General features: G+C 36.0%; 1 protein-coding gene across 25 annotated transcripts in view; it reads right to left on the minus strand.

Annotated features, from left to right (window-relative positions):
- TENM3 (teneurin transmembrane protein 3) overlaps positions 1–21,397 on the minus strand; it is a 1,327,252-nt gene that overhangs the window by 696,987 nt on the left and 608,868 nt on the right. For all 25 annotated transcript variants that reach the window (XM_072037263.1, XM_072037264.1, XM_072037262.1 and 22 more), the window contains one exon: positions 12,257–12,338. The gene's annotated coding sequence lies outside the window, so the exon portion shown is untranslated. The remainder of the gene's footprint in view (positions 1–12,256; positions 12,339–21,397) is intronic.

Below are 21,397 nucleotides of genomic sequence, written 5' to 3' on the forward strand. Positions count from 1 at the left end.
ACAGGAGATCTGGCTTCTGGAGGAAATAAGATCTCTTCCCTGAGGCTACTCAGGGATGTGGCAACCCTGCTGACAGCAATGATGCTTCTGAGGGGTGATGTGAGCATTAGCGATCAGCTGCATTTCAGACTACAAGGCTGCGAGGGGGCACTGCTCCTGCCTGGCCTGGGACCTCCCATCTCACTCCCCAGCTTTTGCAGTGGGGGAGCGAAGGACAAACACTACTGCTATTCCTTCACTAAAGATATATATCCATGTTCACAAAATTTATAATAAAATTGGAGTTCATGTGTAAATCTAAATTCTTGCAATTTTTATGTATACTTATATGCACACACAGGAAAACATGGAGATAGAAATGCATTTTTTGATACTGGCATTTACTAGAAATAACTTTACCAAGTGTCAATCCCCCTTGCTTAAATCAAACACAAATGTAAGTATGTAGGGCCATACAAGCTACCAGCAGGTGAGGAAAGGGGAATTTGTGAATATATATTTGATTGCAGCAAGTGCAAAAATGAGACTTTATTTTTTCACCTGTGATTTACCAGTGTTATGTAATAAACATTTTAATTACACAGTGTAAATCACAGCAACATATAGTTTGTCTTAAATGTGCAAAGTTTTGACTGATGAACTGGCTTCATTTATCCACACCCACATATGCAGTCTCAAAACACATAATCCGAGCTCTCTGTGTGTGTCTATGCATGTGCAAATGTTATATTCTGGGTGATATTACCAGAAACTGGCAGCACCTCCTCACCGTTACTTAGAATATCCCAGAACACACACAGAACATTTCTCAGTAAGAGCCGTGTGTTTCGTGGGCAAGACATTCCTAGGTTTAGGTGGAACTTCAGAATTACAATATTTTTTCAAATTTTAAGTTCAAGATACTCTTAAGTGATTTATTATCTTTGCTTTAAGCATGGAAGTGTCATGGGACACGTGATGTGAAAAAAGAACCTAATGGATGAAATTCAAAATATGTGACTGATGAGCCATTTATCAATATCCAGTTAGATATAAATGGAGTATTTCTATGTTTACGTGTGTCTGTATCCTAAGACAGAGTCTGGTCCTACAAAACTGAGGCAGAAAGAAATGCAATGCCAACGCAATTAGCAAATTTGATTAATGACTTATGCTACATACAGGTATTTTATAAGTGGCTTTATTAGTCATTTGATCAGGTATCATAAATTTTCATGACGATTACTTCTTACACTAGATACTTTTTGTTTAAGTCGCTTCTAGCACAGACTGGTTTGTTTAAAAATGTACCTTTAATACAGAGAGCAAATGCCATTTGAAAAGGAGGTGGCTCTCGGTCAGGTATTATTGCCATTCTGGTTTTGCAACTTGAATTATTGTCTGATCAAATTGCCTTTGTACAAGAGCATCCAAAAGAGTTTTAGACATCTGTGCAATGGTGATGTCCAACAGCATGAGTTTGTACATGCACAAATATGATTTGTACATAGGTCTGAGATCAATTAACTTTCTCTTGGCTTAAACAAACAACACCCAAGAAACAATCAGAGGTTATACTGCCTTGTTTTTTAGACTTTTTCCCCTTCCCATACAGAGATCAGATTTTCCCTGTCTTCACTTTATTGCCTCTTTCAGACAAACACAACATCTGCCTTTAAAACTGCATTACTAATTGTGTCCTGATTCAAATGTTATGTAGTATTAATCTCATTGCAGGAATGATAATGTAAAATTTTAAGAGAGCCTAACTTTGTAAAGAAGGATAGTATCTTTTATTGGAAGAAATGACTAAGTTGAAAAATGAGACAAAATTTCAGTCACACAAACTTTTCCTCGGGACTTGGGTTTACTTGCTTACGACAGCTTACAGTGTTAGTGTTTCATTTTGGAAAAACATACAGAATAACTTGTCAAGTAAAATTTTCTTTCAAAATGCAAAGGCCTAATAACAGTAAAACCATTTCCTCTACATTAAGAACTCACATATGTGTGTGTGTTAGATAACATTTTTAACAGAATTGCAGTATTAGGGAATAAAAATATGCAATTTATTAGTTAGAAATATGTGGGGAACAAAGGGTTACTTTTTAATTAAGCTATCACTTATTTTGAGGTCTACTCCTGCCAAGGCAGCACATATAAGGCATTGAATAAATAGACTGGTACGCACTTTCTGAGCTCTGAATAAAAGCATACATTTCTAACAATGGTAGGCTCCTAAACTTAAGAGATCTAAATGTCCTAATTAAAAAAAAAAAAAAAAAAAAAAAAAAAGAGTAGTTAGACCTGCAGAGATAATTTCCTGAGTACTAGTCAGTGAAAAAAAGGCCCAAACAAACTAGGATGTCAACTAGCAAGCAGAATCACTAGCATATTTCCCAGATAGACAGCTATATACAGAAAACAAACAAACAAACAAAGAAGGGCTTAATTCTTAATCAAGCTCAACTTTGAATGTGGACCTAAAATACAAAAAACTTAATGCTGATTTAAGAACTCCGATTGAATAGACAAGAAATATTGTAAGCCTATTTTAAACCCAAAATGACTTTCCTCACTGAGAACTAGAAATGAAGATAATCTTCAGTATCCAAGTGTCAATGAAATGTAAGTGCCCACCAGATTGCTAGCCCACCCATAGATTATTAATGCACAATTAATCTACTAGGGCAACTGTAGAGTGTCATTTAGCTTCAGAGCCCATAAGTATAAAACAGCAACACACTGTGAAATTAATGGTAACACTTAAAGGTCCCATTGTTATTAATTCATTTGACATTCACTGTAATCACACTGGTCTTTAATGAATTCATTTGGCATGTGAATATTGCATGTACTTTCAAATGCATTCCAGTGCAAATCAGTGTTAATTGATGTCCTGAATTGAAATACTCTCTCTCACTTTCTCTCACTATTTTTTTTTTAAAGCCAACCACACTTTTGTTAAAGGTCTTTCCTCTAGCACAGTTTTTACATGACATATGCAAGCACGAGCTCTTTTAATAATTACTAGTACTATGGATGGCAATATAATGTACAAAAGCAACTTAGGGATATATGGTTACAGAAGCTCTGCAGTAACTTCTAAGGGAATAAGCCCTGAACACCACAGAACTTCAGTAACCTCCTATTGTCAGATAATGGGGAAAATGTTGGTGCTGAATATTTGTATCCAGTGAGTATTTTCAGTTTACTGCTCTCCACAAATTGCCTGTGAACATCTCTGGCGTATATAAAAAGGACTGTGGCCATTGGTTGCTATTTTATCCAGTTCAGTTGTACAGCAGACATTGGCTGTATCTAGTGCTGCTCTTCCTGCACATGGTGACTACAGCTGCAGGTATTTCTGCAAGTGGAAGTTGTCTCCTTCACTTCTATATAACTATTGTTCCCAAGATCTGTGGGGTGCTGAGAAATTCCTCTGTATGTCACATATAAGCAGTGAATCTGTTTCTACTGAAGAGATTTAATATGTGGGTGGTACAATTCTGCCTCCAAAGTCTATCTCAGATAAAATACTCTAGATTGGAAAATCCATCATGCCAATAAGATAGTATTTTATAACGTATACACATCCTGACTTTTTTCCTATATTATCTAGTAATAATCTTCAGATGTTCTTATCTCCCAAGAAAGTAAGGGAGTCCCAGATAGGCCAAAGAAGTCCCTGACATCAAACCCTTTCCTAAGATAAACTACATATACTTCTGACTGGCTATGCACAGTATCTACAGGGATCTTTCTCATCTGGTCTGTGTATTAGAGGAATACAGGATCGCAGTGTCTGACATCACACTTATGAGGAATTCAGTACTCTTGAAAACTGCACACAAAACAACAAAAAAAAAGTATTTCAGATACCTCAGATGTAACTGTTCTTAAAGATAACATCAACAGCATTCTTATGTTAGAGTACAGGTAAATTAAATCAAAGCACACAGAACAGACACGTACTGAAAAATAACTAAAATGTTTTGGTGTCGCCAGTTTTTGGTTGTCTTATCATGCTTCCAATGATTTTCAAGAGATGCAATATTTATGCTTTCTTGAATTCCAGTACTAAATGTATCTCAAGAATCCTCAAACTGAAGAAACCCCCGATTAGTCAATTTTAAGAACATAAGAAACCATTTCAGGGATCCCTGTTTTGGTTGTTCATATCTCAATACAATAGTCTGTTGGTCAACATACTTAAAATGCATTTCTGACATTTTGAAATGAAATTTCCAATAATACATTTCTAATTTTTCTTCTGCATTTTAGGTGAAAGCTAGAGAGCATTACATGCACACAGCACAGTACACAGGATGAAAACCATTTTTGTGGTGCCAACTAACTCAGGGGATGCAGAATATCATAAAAAAAGGAAATCATCTTGTAATTACTTCACAGAAATAGCCTCTACTAGACTCTTGCTGCTGACATGCAAGACTTTTCTGAGATTTGATTGCCAAGGAAGGCCCAATGAATAAAACTATTTTAGGAATGGAGATAGACACATCAATCAGAACCGCAAATCAAGAGTGTCTGGCCATGCAGTACCGATTAAAGTTAATAAGTATTTGCCTTCCTTCACTTTCTTTAACACATTCAGAATGATGAACATACTGTAAATGGAAATGCATGATTGCTGAATCCTCACTTGTCATTAATATCCTGGAGGTAAAGAACATGTCTTGAGGTCCAACTATATGTTACTCTATTTGGCATTACCTTATTTGAACAAGAACTTGAGTTCTTCTCCTTCTTAGTTCAATACTTTCTCTCTCATCTAGCCATCGTTTCAGTAATGACTTTTGATGAAATATGCTAATGCTTTCACAAACTAGCACTTTCCATTGTTAAAGATCCTTCCCCAAAACAAAAAAATAAAGTGCCTAGTTTTCCCTCATCATCAAGCAGCAATACATGTAATCAAGGCTGTCAGAAACTTTTCATTCACTGGAGCAGTCAATTCAAATCTGAAGGGGAGTGCCGGTGGATTTTTTCTTCGACTCTTTGAAAACTGACTTAATCTGGACACATTACTAGTCTGGGACTTGCAAGTTGCATATATACACCAGAAACCTGCTGGAGAATTTAGCAGCTAAATCATCTGAAAACTCTGTAAAGACCAAATGGGCCCCTACCGTATGAGCTGGACAGGACCTTCTGGGTGATTGGTTGCTTTTCTAACTAGTTAGAGTTTTTCTAGCACCAGGTGTGAAGGAGAATTGTCTTTGTGGCTCTTAGAGGGGAAGGAAAGCTACAGAAACAGTCTGGCAAACAGAGGAATTAGAAGGAGCCATCTCTGGGTAAACCACACTGTTCCAAGTGGCTGTATCAAGGACCAAAATCCCTAATTCTGCAAGTATCTTCACATTGCTTCCAGACTACTTTATACATTGCCAGATGACAGAATATGTGTAGACTTGTTTGGTGTGCCCTGACCACTGCTATAAATCCACACCTCCTTTGAAACAATCTCCTTTCTGCTCTGTCTAGAACTGGCTTTGCAATCTTACTGCCAGGGTAGATGGCACAACCTTGTAACAGCGTTCAGATGGCTCGGACTCTCCTACGTTGCAGATGATGGATGTTGGTGCAGATGTACATTTGCTGTGCTATTAAGTTTATCTAAAGTTCTTGCCTGACTGACAGGGTAATATTTCTACACTGTTGATGTGAAAAGGGTTTGGGATGGAGCAAACGCGTGCTCCAGGCATAATATATGCTACATAAGCACGTCTTCAACACATGGGATTCACAGCACTTGCAGAATGAGTAAGAGCTGTGTAATACATACAGTTGTGATTTACAAGATTTCTGACTCACTTTGGGCACAAGATGAGTAAACAGTGCTTACTGAAAGGATTTCTACAAATTTTTCTGCTTTCTTAGTTAATTTAAAGCATGTACATGAAAAAATGTCACGACTTCTCAGAATCTTTTGTGATCAAAATATGAACTTTCCCAAACATAAAATCTGTACAAAATATAAAACCTCACAGATACAATTATTCGCATCAATAAATCAAGCAAATCTAATATTTAAGCAATGCAGCATGATCATACCCTCAGCCATTCTCCAAACTGAACTGGAATGATGGCCACAGATTAATGAGATTACAAAATGAATTTAGCAAGCTTATTGTTATCTGAATGTTTATCAGAAACCTCTGAGGTTTTGAGAATTTCATACCTCTAGGAGTGAACAAAGTATTCTACGTAAAAAAGGCTTTCATATCTTTGGAGAAAGGTGGATGAATAAATTGGGTTCTTCAGTGGCAGAAATATTCCTGGCTCAGCTGTTAGGAAAATCCTGCCATGCATTGACAACGTGTTTTAAGTATGATTATGCTCATGAAATTTTTGCTGCACCTTAGCCTGAACCAGAAAATAGCCATTTTAGGTGTACAAACCGCACAGCACGTGGAGATTCAAATCAGCAAATTCAATTAAAAAAAAAAAAAAAGAACAAAAAACAAAACAACAAAACAAAACACAACTATTTTCACCATTAGAGGTACAGTGTTTTTCATTAGAGGTACACTATGTCTGTGGAAATTCTTCAGTATTTACAAGCTTTCAGAGACAGTAACAGAGCTTAAAACTAGTATAAACAGTAAACAACAACAAAACAAAAAAGAAACAATCAAAAAAAACCACACGCATTTTATATAATCAAGTACAGCAATGGTGCTGTCAAAGTTTCATTCCAATGAAGATCAAATGAACAGTTTCAGATTTCTTCGCAGTTTCATGTTGATTTGAACAGTACAGTATCTTGGCAGTACAAACAACTAGTAGAAGCAATTAGAACACAAATGGAGAGGGAACGTTTCCAAAGTAATGATGAAAATACTATATTCCCTCTTCAGAAATGAGTTTCCGTGAAGACATTATCTCCGTATTGTTAAAAGGGACAATTTTCGCATAACACCAAACTATAGTACATACACAGGCTTTGTGACCCACACTGGGTCATCCAGCTCCTGTCTTATTGATGCAATATCCTTACTCTCTTCCTAGCTCTAAGGATTTCCATGAGATTTCCATATCTCCCTCCTCACCTCTCTCCTTTCAAGAATTTTTTTCTCCTCCTTCTTCCTCTTCACAGACCCTAGTGCACTCTGCATTCGTCTTCCCAAATACCGCACCCCCCAAAAAAAAAAAAAAAAAAGACAGCTTGCTTCCTGAGAAAACTGGGAGAGCAGACAAACACAACATGGAAGTAAAATAAAAGTATTTCTTTTGTTTATTCCCATTACATTTACAAAGAGAGGAAAGCAAGCAAGCCTGAGTGTGGAACGTAACATGTTTCTACCGTTAATTAGCATGCATAAGCATCTCCCCTGGCTGGCCAGGCAACTTGCTCGCATGTTGCCGACAGAATGCCTACAGCTGCACCTACTGTTTTCTGCCAGCATGTGCATGGGGTGAATGGGCAGGCAGGCAGGAGAGCCTTCCTTGCAGATCCATGGCCTCCACAGGACCAGAGCATACGTGTATGTTCTCAGCTGCTAGTAGGAAAACTCTTTTTCAGACTGGGACTGACCTTAAAATCTCAGTACCTTTTCTTATGGAAACAAACGTGCAATGTGTGTATCAAGTAACCTCAGGATTTGCAAATGTTCTGTAATTTAGAGAATTGCTAATTGCAATGCACAGCTCTGCATCATACAGCTCCTTTCAACAGGAAAAGTGGTTACGTTCGGCCCTTTAATAAAGTAATAATTTCAGAAAAGATCACATTAAGACACGTTAGACTTGTTATTAACTCCTTAAAATTATTGTAGTTGGACACTATTTTTTCTCTTAATAACTGTGGGAGGAGAAATACTGCCATTTTTTACTATTATACCATGCTGGTTTAAATAATTTGCAAATAGGAGGATTACAGTCTTGAACAGAGTATTAGTAGGAAGGCATACATTCTGCCTCTTAGCTTAATGCAGACTATTGAAATTCAAGTGAGACCAGTATTTTCCATGATTACTGAGTAGAATCTCTTGCTATTTTCAAGGGTTTAACTAGTTTCAACTTAGATAAAAGAAGAGAAAGTTGAGAAGAACGTAAACAGTGACAGCAGTGTTTGTAAAAACTATTACAGCATATTTGGTGGAAAAAAACCACTATATTACAGTAACAAGAACATTATTACACAACTGAAGAAAATCCAATGAAAGAACAAGAAATATTTTGCATTGCACTTGGATATTTCGCATAAAGACAGTGAATAATAATAAATAAATTATAATAATAAATAAATTATTGTTTTTACACCATGTTTATAAAAAGCATATATAGAATGTGTTTTAATACTGTTCAGGGAGAAATGATTTCAGCAATGTTTTATAAAAAAATAAGTTCTTAGGCTTTCATTGTGTGAACCAAAATTCTTCATTAAATTTTAAATAGAAAAATGTCTTTTTAGCCATTAATCCATGATAAGAGCAAAAGTACTGGAAATATATGGAAATATAAAAAGTCATGCACATATACATGTAAATATATCTGGTGGGAATTTGTGGAAAACAAAAAAAAAGTTCGAAAGCAGCTGACTAAGCATAAAATGTACAGTAAGCTGCTCTGCAATATTTCTACCTTTTTGCTATTACGTGAATTGAAGTTTCAAACACACTGATTCTGCCTTGGGCAGAAGTGGCACAAATTTAAAATGGAGGGCAAAGAACTCTTACCACTTGATCACAGTTATTTCTGGTGCCAATGAAGTAGAAATTCCATGATCTTGTAGAAAGCTTTACACTACTTAAGTTAACATAATGTTGGCAGAACGTCTATTATGTTTTAAGGTAGAGAAACTGTTACACTCTCCTTGTCTTTGACTTGCCACATGCAAATACAAGTGAAAAACTCTTGTATGAGAAAAGAAAATTGCTTAATTATAGTTAAAAACTACAACAAGCCATGAATTACATATCCATGTTCTCTTAACCTATCATATCATGTTTCCTTTCATTCTTCTATCACAGTGATGTATACTTTTGTGGGAAAGACTGGCAGTAGCAGAAGGGCATGTTAGTTTTATTACAATGTTTGTTATTGTAATGATATTTCATGACAACAAAATGATCCATTTATAAAGGAAAAAATCCTTTCTCCAGTCATAGAGCATTACCGTTGAGAATGCAAACAATATTGTGACATTAAGGGCACTTCACTTCACAGACAGTAGTAAGATTCTAAATCACAACAAATAAAATTCCAGAACCCTTGTGTAATAATTCTGTGTTTCTAAACATGAAGGTCACTGCAGAACAGCCCATTAGAAAACTGCAAAATTGCAGAACTCAAAAAATTATTTTTGGAAAAAAAAAAAAAAAAAAGAAAACCCCAGTTTAAAATTTGCATATTTCCATTCAAATGAAGAGTTTCATACAGTAACTGGATTAACATATATTCAAACTCAGCTCAAACGGAAACTAAAGGGAACAATACTGACATCTTAGTTTCCATATAATCTAACAGGTTTGAAAATTCACAAGTTTATAAAAAGGGTCATTTTCCCCCTATTGTTTCTAGAGTATTCTGTTCCTACAGGACCAAGGGTTTGTAAACAAGCTGCATAATACCAAGGAAATTCTCCTGATACACAAATAACACAGGAGGAGCATAGATTACACTGTCTCATGTGTCAGACTTCAGTACAGCTTTGGTGGATGCTCATACCTAGCTGGTAACTTTACAGTAGGTTTGGGATGATGTTCTTTTTGTTTCTTTGCTTGTTTTGTTTTCATTATATTTCATATAGAAGAGCTGCATGTCTTTAGTGACACAAATGTACACAAATGTCAGGCCAGTAGCAAGGGCATTCATCTGTAGTCAGTCTCCATTCACTCAGCTGCCAGAACAAAAGCAACAGGTGAAGGTCAAGAGCAACTGACACCAGCAAACTCAGGAGTCAGAGTACTCATCTGGAAGGAACAGTTACCTATTCAGATCTCTTCTGAACTGGAAGAGGATGAAATTGAATTGGTTTTCCAAAATGTGAGTGAGTACCCTGATGATCAGAACACAATCGAGAAACCACATTAAACTAGAGCGCTTTCCTTTTCCCTGCTGGTTCTGTGAATTGAACTTTCCACGGTCGAAAGAATTCCAAAGGAAAGAGGTATTTTGTTTTAGGTAGAATGCATTGTTTTGTTAGTTTCCAAGCAATTTTTGTCCTATTAAAAAGTGCTTCTGTTTCAATACAGACCAATTTTGTATTCATTTTTGTTTTGTACAAAAAAGGAAAAAGAGACTGCCTAAGCCACAAACTCTGTCAGGACAACACAACACTTAAATATTATGTGGTATCACTGTTCCCTTCCTTTCAGCCTGCTCTGATTAACCTTTCAAAATCACAGGGCATGCTGCCATGGCAGAAATTATAGATAGTCATGGAAAGTCATGGCATGATTCTGGCATTCTCTGAGATGGGAAATCACAAACATTTATTATACTGGTACAAATTACCTTTTTGCTGTATCTAGACACAAAATTAATTTCAGATAGATCATATAAATTGAGAAGCATATATTTCTTTTTTCTTTTTGTGTCTATTTATCTATGTTTTCCAAAAAGAATTTACTGTGTACCCTGACAAAAGAAGGTTGAATACTCCATTCCAGTAAACTTTGAGACTGAAGAAAAAAAAAAAGCCTTTAAACAACCCCTGTGATTTCTTGTCCTGAAAGCAAGACCATCACTTTGTCTAACAGCCAAAATTAGTCCAAATTTTGAGCACCTTGTGCTAAATAAAATTTAACAACTACCATTATTTCCTAAAAAGACATATCTAGAAGTTAAAGATCAATAGGAAAAGGAAATCTTCCAATAACCTATTTTTCTTGGTAATATTCCTCACGTCAGCCTATGGAGCTGTGGGTAATGCAGCTTCTAATCCTGCAGTTCTTGGCAGGACAAGAAAAAGCTGAACGTGCAGAGTCTACTGCTGCAACCTGCTAGGCATTGCTCATAATACACGATCTTTTCATTACGTTTTAACTTATGAAAGGGTAGAAGAATGACAGAGTAACAAAAATAGCCAGCACGCATGCTGTAATCATGCTATCATCCTAGGAAGAATATGTCAGAGGATTAGTATTGGGAACACAAGCTGAGAAAGTATGTTTACAGGTGGAACTGATGATTTCTCTCCATGCAGTTATTCTTAAAGGTTTTACTAAATTGTTTGGCCTTTTTCAGTATTTATCACTTTCTTATTATTTTATTTTACGGTTTTGTGTATCCAAGCACAGGCACAGTATCTCCTTTTTTTCCCTGACTTTATTCACATGTAGCACAGTACTACACTACAGATGGGTTAAATTTCTTCAGATACTGTATTCCTTTTCCTTTCTTTGAAAAAAAAATGAAAATAAAAAAATGACCTTTTACTTCAAATAGCAAGATGTGAAACTGATCTGCTTGTTACAGTTGCGATTTTGACCTGCCCTATAATCTGCACATTGCCTTCTAACTTTGTGAATGTTTTTGATGATGATGTGTGTCAATCTGTTGTAATGTTAATTCAAGCAAAAGCCAGCTATCAGCTACACCAACTATGGGAAGTGTTCGGTGTGACACTGGGCAGTCTTACCCATAAAATGCTAAAGAGAGGAAGCTCAGCTTCACCTTCAAGGATCATTACTAGGACCAAAACATCTACTTCCATTCTTGCTTTACTCAATGACTACAGGAAAGTAAATCATTGTTATGTATTCCGAGACTTACTTGCAGATTAAAAGAATAAAGTAGGAGTAGGCATTATTTATTTTTACAGAACATATTGAGTTAGGTTAATATATGTTCTCTCTTTCCTCTGTTTTACTCATTTTTTTATTATTTTTTTCCCCACTAGCAGCTGAAAAAAAGTGGCAAGGCAATGATTAAATAACTTTTTTTTTTTTCTTTTTCTTTTTTTCTTTTCCGTTCTAACTAGAACAGAAAAAAATAACCAAACAGTGTATCAGCAGATACCTCAGCCCCACAGCTTTTGTATAAAAATCTCACACAGGAAATTAATGCTTCTAGACTTAGGAACATGAAATGACATGAAAAGCCATGACCAGTAAAAGAGACAGGTTAAAAAAAAAAAAAAAAAGTACCTAGAAGCACATTACAGCTAGGACACCAGAATAAAATTATTTAAAAAATAACATTTGAAATTCAGTAAAGTAAGTATAAGTTAAAATGAAACAAAAGGAGCTTTCACAAATTTTACAAGAAAGTATGCTTTTCAGAAATATATGGAAACTGAATTTCATACCAGGACTTGCACAATGGCAGCTCCACAGTGATGATGTCCAAACAGAATTGTTACGAGGTCTTATCATGAAGACATGTAGTTCCTGGAACAGAACAAAAACAGGAATTGTACATCTCTTTGACTGCCAGCTTCATTGCTTCTAACTCTCCCTTCAGAAGCATATACATTCCCATGTCAGAAGCATGTATGTTCTGGGAAGTGGTTAGAGAAGTTCTGTGCCTCAGATTGCTACAGACTGCCTGGGGAACCGGCTGTGTGCCTCGGTGTCATAGCCACTTCATGGCTGTGTTGTCACTATTAAGTCAATGCTTTATTTATCTTCACTTTATTCTTATAAAGTGTGTTGCAGACCATTATGTTGGAAAACAAACAATCAAACAACAAACTAACCAAAACAAACAAACAAAAATATTATTTTATTTGACCACTGTTACCAACCGTTTGAAAAATGTGCTACCTGTAGGGATATGTCTCTTGGTTAGCATTCCCACTCTTTTTTTTTTTTTTTTTTTTGTCCCAGAAAACAACATTTTGCAAACTACAACAGGTTGTTTTTTTTTTTTCTTTTCTTTTTTAATATACATACAGCAATATCTCCCATAGCACCACTGCTGACTGCACTAGGCCCTTGTGATGTTGCACTGCATGCACAAAGAACATGAAGGGCTAGCTTCTGATCACGTTACCTTCACTTTACAAGAACAAATACATTATCTGTGTTTACCTGCACTTCCCCTGTCACCTGAATGCATAGTTATTGGGCAGAACATGCAGTACCAGCAGACATATCCATCCATCCTCTTGTTACAACATTTGAGAAGAAGAGAAGTGGAAGAACAAGCAGGATTACCGGATCAGTCTCTCAGCTCTGGAAATTCTCCAGTTGCCTAGTAAAAGGCCATTAAAGGCCTCCTCCCAAAAGAACAAAAGAATGCCAAATTTATGGGCCCTTGTTTAACCTTAGTTTGCTCTTAATGTACATACAATATAGTGTAGTAGAGCTTGCTTGAATGATTTCTTCTGTGTTCCACACAAAATCAAGTGTATATACAAACAGGCAATAATTCAGGTTGATTAGACAAATTAAGAATAAAATTGTAACTACTGAAATCCATAATGACCTTCTAGATGATCCTCTAGGGATATAAGATTGATGGCTCACTAAAAATTTGCACATTAGGAGTACCTACTACATAATGCTTTATGCTCACCAGGGGCCAGAAGCAGACACGTGGACAGCAAAAGCTATTATGCCACTGCTGCTCCAGAATGGCTTGGTACTCAGTATAAGATGGAGGGGTAAATTTACTTGTTAGGGCTCTGAGATACGTGTGTAGTGACAGACTGCTGCCATGGAGCTGCTACATACTGGAATTTGTTCTGACGGCTATACAGCAAGCCAAGAAAGTAACGGCAGATCTGGAGAATACCACTTCCAGCTTTGGACTTGGTGTCCATGCTGTACCAAGCAATGCTAACTGAAGGGGGAGAAATGGCAAGAAAGAAAAACCTACTGCTGCTGGTAATTCATTCTTCCTAAACCTGCAAGCTTACGGTACATTGAAAGATTTTACAAGCTGGAGAAATATAATAACTGCTTACTACACTGGAGTACTTTGCAAATGAAAGTATCTTTTTCTGTGTATAAAATGGTTGTTTACACATTTTGTCACATATCTGTACAGTTATGAAAACAAACCTACTGCTTTTATAGTTAGATTTTTTTTATTTATTTTTTTTTTTCCAGCTTCAAGAGGACATCTTCAGCATGTAGTCATATGTATTATTTCAAGTTTTCGCAAGGTAGGCAGTCACTTCCAGGAGAGCTAGCTTGGCTGTACCTGAATTCAGGCAGGGTAGGCAACTGCTTTCATTACTGCCTTTTTCTGTTATCTTTTTCAGAGACTGAGAAATTAATTCATCTGTAGGGCTACATGTTCTTTTAAAAAATAGTTCTGATCTTTATATAGTAATGTAATTTAAATTAGTACCTAATTCTCTAAAGTCCACAATTTAGGACAGCGCAGAATCTACTGCAGCAACTAATTAAACACTTACTGTAAGGTTAAGTTTTTCATTAAATCAATAGGCCCCTAGTGTCAGTTACAAAGCCCTAATTACTATGCTGTAAATTTAGATTGAATTTGAATTAAGGACTGATTTCAATCTAACCACAGCATGTAAATATTGTAAATTACCAGAATTACAGTTCAATAAAATTGAATGGATTTCACTTTAGATAAACCAAATGCAAATGAGCCAAAAAAAAAAAAAAAAAAAAAAAAAAAACACGCCAAAAACCTGCAGAAATTTCCCAAACATCTGCACAAGAATCTTATATATGCAGTATATAGCATAATGCTTTGGGAAAGCAAATGTCAGAACTTCAAAATGCTGCCACCGTTTACTCTAACATGTTTTAAATATTTCATTATCTGTTCTGAAAATGAATAAATTTAATCTCTCCCAAGTGATCAAGTAAAATGATGGCTAATGTGCCCACTTACTGTGTTGCTTTAGTTTGATGACTGTATTGTTGTGCTAAAGCACAGTATGAAATCAGGTTATCAGGTTATAACTGGCAGGGATAAAAAAAAAAAAAGCAGTGCTGGGAAACACAAAACAACCCGTTTTCAAGGCATGAATCATGCACTTTGAAGATTCAAAACAAGTGTAAAAATTACAGACAATAGCACTCTAATCAAACAAGTGCAAAACTGAAAATAATTGGAAGTTTGTGGACTTTCATTCAGCTTCAAAGAAGCACTGTATCCACAGGATATTAATAAAATTGGGGAACTGGGTAATATGCTAGGTTACACAGAAAAGGAAAAACCGGAAAATGCCTACATTGAGGTTCACACATACAATTATTAGGAGCTTTCTCCTCACCTGCTTACATTACTTCTGCAGACAATACTCAAAATGATGTTTGTAGCCTTAACACATCCTTAAAAAGTTAATTAAATAATTTCTAATTTTTTGCTCTTTATTCTTTATTAAGTCAGTTATCTCAGCAGGACAAACTGAGACAGCAAAATAATGCAACTGACTTAAAAATAGAAAATAATATATATTTAGTACTGTCATGAAGGTCCAGAGGCTGGATAGATTAAGGAAATGAATAGTAATTTTTGTGATTTTGTTCCTGATAAATGGGGAACATAAAATCAAAACCAGAAAAGAATGAAGGGGTAAATAAAAATCCCTCAATAATAATATCCATTATTCTTATTTATGCCAGAAATACAATTATGCCACCTATTCTTTACTGCAGTTATGGTTTTGTTTCTTTTTTCAGAACCCATTTTATGGGGTCTTCGATCTCTTCATGGTTCACAAAGTTAAACAGTGCTAGTGCAGTGTGCAAGTGCACGCTGCATGTCTGATAATATACAAGCTGACAGAGCCACACGTCCTAAAACTCGTATTTCCTGTGAATGTTAAAATTGTATCTCAAACCATACAGAAGTGTTTTAATGACTTCATGTCATCAAGAAAGGTTGTAATACTTCAGCTCGGCTTCTTCAGCTGAGCACAGTAGCCAAAGGTAGTAAGTAATTCACTACATTTGCCCTATGTCGACATTTCACATTAGGAAAATCAAACCATTCTCTGGCAGTGCTCATCTTACCAGCCTAGTGGAATGTTAAATTACTGACTAACGAAAATGATGTTTCACCCAACTCTGGAGTTTTGCAACTTTTTGCTGCAAAATGTCACAAAGTGGGTAAGAAAAAATGACTCATGGTATGTTCCAAATTAGAACATGTGGTATGTTTGTGCTACCTATAGCATGCACAGGGTGTTGCTAAAAGTAGGAAAGAGGCAGAATGAAGGAAGAGTACTTGTGTGGTTCCTCATGTCTCACAATTAGCCCTTTTCCTAACAGTCTTCTGTCTTCATGTTGTACGATACTGCTGGGCAGGACAAGATACTTCTTTGGGATTCTGCTTCCCTGGATCCCTGACTGTAAAGCCCACCATGCTTACTCTTTATGGCTAGGAGAACCATCTCTCTTCACAGGACTCTGCTTGAGCAGCCTGATGAAATAAGCTCAGGAGCAGCTTGTTCACAAGCTCTTGAGAAAATGTTCTGCCACTCTGCATAGTGAAAGAATTTATGATTTTATCCTGTCTTATGGAACAGTGAAAGTAATTCAAAAATGGTATTTTTGGTATTCTTCCTAGGTTATAGCTGCTAGGAATTTCAGTGTTCAGATCTTAAATGGAAAGCTGGCTATTCCACACACAAGTTTCACCTCGTGCCTGTGTAAGGGATATAAGGAACATATAGTAAGTTTAGCAGTCAATGGTTTGGGTTTCTCTATGCAGAGTCATCAGGTCACACAGAGCACAGGAAAACGTTCTCTCCTAAAATTATGCCCATATCTAATACTCAGCAAAATGACTGTCTAATGGAATGACTGAATTTTCCCTTGCATTCATTTTACTGTATAAGTACCCATGATGCCTGGGTGTCAAATGATACAACTAGAACTCTACGGTGTAAATAACACAAAGAGAAAATTTTCAAAGTGACTCTAGAACAGAATCATGGAATTAAAAAAGGGAATCAGTAACAGAATGCATTTTTAACAATGTGAACCCCAGAGCCGGATTTTTGGGTTTCAAAGACTTGGCAAGTTATTTGTGGGATGAATGACAGGACAGAATCTCAGAACAGTTTCGGTTGGAAGGGATCTCTGAAGTCATCTGGTCAATACCCTACTCAAAGAAGGGTCAACTGCAACGTTTTAACATGTTCCTGATGGCTTTGATAAACCACTTTGATAAACCTGATGGTTATGCTGCTGTTAATGCTGCTCAGTACATGGTAAGCCTTCAATGCTACAAGGGTGATAACAAAACAAAACCTTTGTTATCTGAGAAGGTGTGATTAACGGTCATTTATCTAGATGTGGAAAAAATGGACATGTGACAACAGTTTGACCCTGCTTTGTTTCATTTATCAAGCTCCTGATTTTAGTTAGCAGTGGGAATCAATCCCATAAATATTTAGTGCAGAAGCCCATTTCTTTTTTTGCATTAAGTATCTATAGTGAACAGGTTGTTCATTACTTTGTACACATTCTATGAAAAAAATCTAGCTACAAATCTGAATCTGAACAGTGAGTATATGAAGAAATCAACAATCATTACTGAAAATACTGAAAGACAGCATGCTTTTAACAGCTTAGGAAGGCTATTTGATAATACCACTGGTTTAAAAAAGAAAAGCAAACAAGCACACATCAGCCTGAGACAAAGTTAGCACTAGAAATACTATTTTTGCAATATATTTTGTAGTAACAGTTAGAATGAATTTGAGTTAAAATACTCTTTAGGATAGGCATTAATTGAGAACACAGACAGCATACACTGATGTTCTTTTCTGTCAGCTCTGGGTTATCTACGCATTTTAACATCTAGCTTCACTACATGCAAAATCCAGAAAAGAAAACTGTGCATAAAAATATACAGGGCATTACTTATTTATATGTAAAACCTTTATTCTATTTTGTTATTTTAGATTAAATCTCGTTTCAATTCTATTCTCTCAGGGAAGCACTAACAGTTTGAGCTCAGCGTGAAAGCCATCAAACACTTGAGCTGAAATTTAGATTGGGCAATTTTGCCTGGTGAAGTAGAAAAGGACATGTGGAATGGCAAGGAACAGAACGGCTTATGGAAAGGCAGATGTTTTAATAACTTGTTGTCTAGTGGGAGCCTCAAATATCTAAATTTAAACACTGCAATGTATTAAAGGGCGTTGCTGTTGGAGAGGGTATATTCCTTTACCATAAGAATCTGTATATATGTGCACATGCAATATGTGTGAAGATTTTAACACAAAATTTATTCACAATTGAAAACAGAATTAACTGGAAAACATTAAAAGAAATAAATGCAGACTGTGAATTTTGGCTCAGGTCTGCACTGCAATGTACAGTAAGGCCTAGGCAATTTTCAGTCTAGAGTTTTGATTTGGACTTGTCTGCCTACGTGAGTGGGCTGATTAGATACTTGAGCTCTCTTGCCTACTAAGATCTCTTTGTTTCAACATATCAATTTCCTGTTAATTCACACTGGGTTTTAAAGTATATTTATCCTTAAGCACATTGCTGGAAGTATGCAATGAATTTACCCAGGAAAACATCGGTAGAGAAGCTAGAAACCTCCTATGTTAATTTCTTTACAGAACAACAACAACAACAAAATTCTCAGAGTGTCTGGAAATAGCGAGTTAACTCTAATTCACTCTAGCTGCATAATTTACAATCTGGCAGAATTAAGATGACTAGGGAAGAAAAATTTTATTAATAATCTAGCTTCCCATATGTTCATGAACAACTGGGTCCTATGAAAGAACAATGAAGGTTTTGTCACTTGACTTCTGGAAATTTGACACCACTATTTATATATTGTTTGGTGACACAGAACTCCTAATTGACGTCACCTTTCACATTTGTCATCTCAGATGCTGTTCCCATTTTCTACAAATGAAGGACTGTTTTATTACGGATATAAAAACATGTTAGGTATATCAAACAAAAATAAGAAACAAGCAATTTTAAAAGATACCTAATACTTAGGGCTTCGTTTATGGTTTATCAGATATACGTAAGCATTAAACAAAAAGACAGGTGGAAATGTTCCTATAGATATGGTAACAAGTGAAGTTGGGGACAATATTTGATGAAAGTTAGTGATTTATAGAGTATACTAGAATGATTCAAAAGGTCATTAGTTGAAGTATTGATTCAGATTTGTAATAGTATTCACTTGTCAGTAATTACTGGATAAAATCAACACAAATAGGCATAAATGAAAAGCACACAGTCTTGCTAGCTTTGTGTTTCTCCATGCTTTCAGCAACATTTTTCATTCTGTTTTAGGGAGTGCATTGTCAGTTACTATTAGTAGGGCCTGTTGGTTAGAGAAGAAATGAAAACTGACTGTGTACGCTTACTGGCATATTGTGACACAGAGACATCATCACTCCTGGATCAGGACATCCTTGAGCTAGACATTATTGGAGACCAAATATAAAAATAATGAAGATTTATATATATACATATAATTTAAAACTCGTATTGAGGTCTTTGGTATAGACCATGCAGAGTCAGTTTGTCAGGCAAGGTGGACCTCAGATCCGGCCATTCGTGTTCTTAAAATCCTGTTGTAACAGACACAGTATAAGAGCTTACACAGAAAAGGACAAAAAGGCAACACTGAGATGGAGCAAAGAAAGTGGGGAAGCCCACAGGAGCTGAAAACAAGTGGCAGAGAGGCATCTCGCAATGAGGTAACACAGGCCTTATGCACCCTTAGTCGAACCTAGAGGATTTATCTTGTTATGCTAAGAAGAAATGTGTATAAATTGTGTATTAAAACCAGACCATTCTTATGCCTTTGTTCAAGAGGACAAAGCAAACAAGGTGCTCCAAAGCGCTTTAAAATTTTTATGTAAAATCGTTCTGTAAACAGATCAATCACTGTGTTCCCCTGCTTACAATAGAGAAAGCAGCCCAGAATTTTTGCTTGCTTCTGAACAGCACACAGACTGCTGCTGAAAAAAAAAAAAATCACTATCTCAAAGCTTCACTCCTTTGTAAACTCTCTTTTGTTGAATGTAAGTCCTGATGGCAAAATCCATTTAAATCCTCATTTTAGGAAAAAATCTAGCATTGTCAATCTATTTCTAACAAAATGAATGGAGGAAAACTCTTATAGGTATTTACCAATAATTAAAAGCACCTTAGTTAGGCCAGCTCTGAAATAGTTAGGACTGCATTTGAGACCTACTTGAATAACATCTGCCCCACTTATCCTCCATTTCAATTCAATATTCGTAGTGCAAGTGTTGCCTATATCATCAATGTCAAAAACTAAAAAGTCTTATCTTCAACTTTCATTCCAATGCTTCAAAAGAGCTTTGAATTTGCATCTTACTCTAGGGAAGATGTAGTTTAAAAACATTTTTGCCCAGCTTGCTCCATTAATTTCTGAGGAAAATGCACCTACTGCTGTGAATATGACAGTTCTCAACCTTGGTGTTTTTACAGGATGTCCCTCCCCAGGGAACGACCAACACCATTCTGACTTACCCTGCTGGAACTGCACCTCCTGCTGGGTAATCAGCAACTGCAGCACTAAGGGAGAGACCTCAGTATGATTAACTGAATGCCCCTTGTGAATGCTAAGGAAAAGGAGAACAGCAAGTTTTCTAGGGGGAAAAAGTGCTTTCAGTAATCATCTTTTTTTTTTTTTTCAAGTCAAGCAGCTAATTTACAGTTGCATAGAGTTGCTCAATTACCAGCAGCACTTAGTATTTTATACATCTCAGTAAGCTTTAGCTTAAAATAATATTCATCACACCTATCAAATATATTTTTCTCCCAATTATTTCTGTGAGTCAAGAACAAAATTCATTTTGTAATGATTATCTGACTCAGGTAAAGCTGATTTGCTATTACTCTAGGCCAAAGCCACTGACAAGGGCACAAAAAGGATTATTTTTCAGCAGTACTCAGCCCAGCTAAATCAGCAAATAATGCCATCTATGATGCAGAGTGATCCTGACCTAAAACCCTCCTCATTGTTAATGTTTCTCACATCTCAAATATGCCTTAGTGGTGAAAAATATGCTATAGCTGTCTTCTGAACATCAAGAAAAAAATATTTCTTCATAATTCTTTGGGTTTTATGTTTTTAGTTAATGGATAGTATTTTCTCAGTAGGGTCCCTGAGTCTTCTCCTATCCCAAATTACACTATCAAATGGAGAAAACACATTTCATATAGTCAGTGCTGGTAATATTGCTTTATTATATGCAGACCATCAAATAAAGACTCTACACTACCATAAAAACAAAAAATAAAAACCACCAAACCACAAAAAATGAAATGCATTAAAGAAACTAGTTACTCTACCTAAAAGCAACGAAAGAGAAAGTTCATTGTTATTTACTACTACCCAGATAAAAAGTAGTTTCTTTTCATCAGCAGCAAAATAGCATATGAACTTTCAACTCAAATTTCTTTTAATTTATTGTTGGAGTTTTTATAGCATGACATTTAAAGTGAATCTTTTCTTGGTTTAAGAGATTTTCAGTCATTAGTTATAAGGAAAACTCATT

Source organism: Anas platyrhynchos, chromosome 4, assembly GCF_047663525.1.
Source record: "Anas platyrhynchos isolate ZD024472 breed Pekin duck chromosome 4, IASCAAS_PekinDuck_T2T, whole genome shotgun sequence".
In the NCBI taxonomy this organism is placed as follows: domain Eukaryota; kingdom Metazoa; phylum Chordata; class Aves; order Anseriformes; family Anatidae; genus Anas; species Anas platyrhynchos.